Genomic DNA, 4,377 nt, shown 5'->3' with positions numbered 1-4,377 from the left:
AAAAAAAAAAAAATTCTAAATTATATACAAAACCAGCACACTGTACTCCATGATTGCATTAATGTACACAGCTATGGTTTAATTAAAAAAATGAAAAAAAGAAAGAGAAAAAAAAATTAAGTTTACTGATTTTTCTTGGAGTATCTCACTGTTAGGACCATGTGGTTGGTATTGAGTACAAGTTGACTTGAGTGACCTGATACTAATTAATGTGGAAGGAATTCCAAAACTGTCTACATACAGAAGTCCCTTAATTGATGAATTTAGTTAAATTGGCAGTTTCCACTCTGATGTTACTTTCTAATAGTGGAAAAGTGAGAATAGATTTAGCTTCAGTGTTTTTTTAAATCAGTGGTCTTTTATTTTTCTGCTAAAAATATGGGGTTTCTTCCTAGGGTCCTCTTAATTCAGTTCTTTAAAAGACAACTTCTAGGGAAAGGTGACAGGAATGAGCAATGAGAAAACCTTTACTGATGGTCACTGGGCCAGCTTGTAAGTGAAATTGAGATCAATGACATTCACTGTGCCAGGAGTTCCCAAAGTTTAATGTGCACAGGAATCACCTGGAGATCTTAAACTGCAGAGCCTGATTTTCTGACAAGTTCTTAGCTAATGTTGAATTTGCCAGTTTTCAGGGCACACTGAGTAGCAATGATCATAGGCCAATGATTTTCAACCTTTTTTATACATTAGAATTACCTGGGGGGACTTGGCACCTGTAGCTCAGAGGCTAGGGCTCCAGCCACGTACACTGGAGCTGGCGGGTTCAAATCCAGCCCAGGCCTGCCAAACAACAATGAGAACTAGAACAAAAAATATCTGGGTGTTGTGGTGGGTGCCTGTAGTCCCAGCTACTAGGGAGACTGAAGCAAGAGAATTGCTTAAGCCCAAGGGTTTGAGGTTGCTGTGAGCTATGATGCTACAGCATTGTACCAGGATCAACATAGTGAAACTCTGTCTAAAAAAAAAAAAAAAAAATACCTGGGGGATGTGTATGTAAAATTCCTGATAGACAGGGTTTATGGCAGATAAATTAAAATCTCTGGCATCAGTGTTTTTTAAATTTCTCCAAGAGGAAAAGTGGTTCTCAGACTTTAAGGTGTGTAGGGATCATCTGGGGAATCTTGTTAAACTACTGATTCTCTTTCAGTAGCTTGGAGTATTACCTGGGATTCTAAAGCTCCAACTAGCTTCCAAGTGATGCTGCAGTTCTTTGAGTAGCAAAGTTCCACATACAGGTCAGAGGATGAGCTCATTTAATGAGTAGTGTGGTCTATAAATACCAGGTGGCTTGTGTCAACAATTCCTAGAAGTTAAAAGGGCTAATTTTCAGCAGGCAACAGTGGCAAAGCTTAGCAGGACTCAAGTACCATGGATCAGAAAGAATTTCAGATAGGAGAAGTGTATTGTAATGGTTATTTCCAGGAAAAAAATATTCTGATGGCAGAGGCTTCTGAGTTAGTTCAATTAGATTTAACTCCTAATATACCAACTACTGGTTGCTGAGCAACGTTTTTCATTTCTATTCTCTTTTTTGCAGTTTCTTTTGGCCAGGGCTGGGTTTGAACCCACCACCTCTGGTATATGGGGCTGGCGCCCTACTCCTTTGAGCCACAGGCACCGCCCCATTCTTCATTTCTTTAAGACAAAGAAGTTGGCCACATACAAAGAATCAGGAGACAGAATGGTTTTATAGTTTTGAAGAATGATAATGGAGGCAAAAAGACAATGGAGTATGCCTTTAAACTTCTAATAGAGCATGATTTCCAACCTAGAATTCTATATCCTGTTAAAATTAGCCATAAATTGTAAGGGGTAAAATAAAGACATTTTGAGATATTCAAGGTGTTAAAAAACTTTATCTCTTGTACTGATCCTCAAGAAGCTTCTGAAAGATATGCATGACTAAAATAAGAGAATAAACCAACAAAAAGATAGGAGATTCAATGCAAGAAAGTGACAAAAGGAATATTTAGGAATGAAGTGAAGGAAACCTTAGGATGACATTTCTGCACTAGAAATGGATAGAAACTACTAGAGGCTCAACTGAAGCAGAATGAATTGAGAGACAAATGTATTATAAGCTGCCATTTCCAAGATGCCAGGTGCCTATGAAATATACTTTTTATCTGACCCAGAGTCAAGTAATTCTGCACCAGATTTTTGTACCAGAATTTTTGGCTTGCCTGGACCATGAACCAATAATTGTCCTGAACATCCTTTTATGTCTTGTTGCCTGAATTAGATGTGAAAATTCATTTGACACCCCAGATGTTTTCTGCCTTCTTCTACACCTGAGAATTGGAGGTGGGTCATGATGGGTCTAAAGATAGATCAAAATGGGTCTTTCTCTCTGCTGCCTGTCTGAAATTGCCCCATGCTATTGATTCATCCCCATAAGATGTCCAAAATGTGGTCATCCTTCTGTTTTTTCAGTACACATGCATGACCTTGCCTACTGACTTTTCCAGAAGAAAGCTCTTGATAACCTTTTGGAAAAACTGAAGCAGATCTAGAGACTTTGTTTAACGATCATCTAATAGTGATAATATTCCTCCTTCCCTTTTTTTTTATATAGTTAGATTTATGTGTTTGCAACTCAGCTTTAAAAAACTATATCTAGGCTCAGTGCCCATAGCTCAGTGGTTAGGGTGCTGGCCACATACATGGAGGCTGGCGGGTTTGAACCCAGCCTGAGCCTGCTAAACAACAGTGACACTGCAGCAAGAAAATGGCCAGCATTGTGGTGGGTGCCTATAGTCCCAGCTACTTGGGAGGCTGAGGCAAGAGAATTGGTTAAGCCCAGGAGTTGGAGGTTGCTATGAGCTGTGACACCACAGCACTCTACTGAGGGTGACATAGTGAGACTGTCTCAAAAAAATAAAAACCACAAAAAACAAAAACCCAACTATATATATGCACACATACACATATAAAATGTATATCCACAGCATAGTTTGTATTTTAATTGTGGTAATATACACATAACATAAATTTGCCATTTGAACTATGTTAAAGGGCATAATTCAGTGTCATTGAGTATGATCACAATGCTGTATGCTATAATCACTATCTAGTTCAGAGAACTTTCATCACCCCAAAAGGAATTGTTCTATCCACTGAGCAGTCATTCCCCATTCTCCTTCCTCCTAACCCTGGCTACCACCAATCTGTGGATTTGCCTATTTTGGATAATTTATATAAATGGAATCATAAAATATGTGGTCTTTTGTGCCTGGATTTTATTATTTAGCATATTGTTTTTGAGGTTTACCCATGTTGTATTATGAATAAGTGCTTAATTTATTATGACTGAATAATATTACATCATTAAGATACCACATTTTAAAATACCAGGCTGCTGTGGCTGGAAGTGGCCTTAGAATCCTGTGGGCAGAGATGAAGTCAGTGGTGGATGAGATGTTCCCCAAGGATGGTGGACCCTAAGTGGGCCTGGGTGAAGCTGGAGGCAGCACCAGGCTCCTGATGAACTTGGCAGCTGATGAAAAGGCAGTTCAGGCAGACTTTTTTTCCTTTTTTATTTCATATTAATGTGAGGGTTTAAACAATCATGTTACAATGTTTGCATTTGTTAGATAGAGTCCCTGCTGTTGTTGTGTCCTGTACCCAGACTTTTTTTTTTTTTTTGAAACAGTCTCAAGCTGTCGCCCTGGGTAGAGTGCTGGGGCATCACAGCTCACAGCAACCTCAAACTCTTGGGCTTAAGTGATCCTCTTGCCTCAGCCTCCCAAGTAGCTGAGACTACAGGTGCCTGCCACAACACCCAGCTATTTTTTGGTTATAGTTGTTATTGTTTGGCGGGCCGGGCTGGATTTGAACCCGCCAGCTCTGGTGTATGTGGCTGGCACCCTCGCCGCTTGAGCTACAGGTGCCAAGCCAGGTGCAGACTTTTAAAAATGATTTTGAAGATCTCTTTGATGACAACCATACCCAGTGAGGTGCTGTCCAACTGCTGGCACGGCCATGCCTTTGCCACCAAGCAGTGCAGTCTCTCAAAGGACAATTTCAAATGGATTTAAAGAACTGTGGACATCACTTGAAATTAGGAGCTGGTCAACCATGAAAGAGAAAAAAGGGATGGTCTTAACCACCTTCATGATGCTGTTAACCTCTAAATGTGACCGGCTTTTGTCCTTGTTTCAATGAAAAGAAAGCAACATTAAAAAATACATGAATCATTTGATAGATATCCGGGCTTCTTTTGGCTATTGTGAATAGTGCTGCTATGAATATCCAAGTACAGGTTTTTATTTGAATAAATATTTTCAATTCTTTTGGATATATATCTAGGAGTAGAATTGTTAAGTCATGTGGTAAATCTAGGTTTAATTTATTGAGAAACTATCAAACTATTTT

General features: G+C 39.3%; 1 pseudogene; it reads left to right on the top strand.

Moving 5' to 3' along the window:
* The first annotated feature begins 3,399 nt into the window (after positions 1–3,399).
* LOC100954127 lies at positions 3,400–3,958 on the top strand (annotated as a pseudogene).
* Positions 3,959–4,377: the final 419 nt, after the last annotated feature.

This window comes from Otolemur garnettii, unplaced genomic scaffold (genome assembly GCF_000181295.1).
Source record: "Otolemur garnettii isolate 467f Iridium unplaced genomic scaffold, OtoGar3 scaffold00114, whole genome shotgun sequence".
Taxonomy (NCBI): domain Eukaryota; kingdom Metazoa; phylum Chordata; class Mammalia; order Primates; family Galagidae; genus Otolemur; species Otolemur garnettii.
This window is presented reverse-complemented; position numbering and strand designations above follow the sequence as displayed.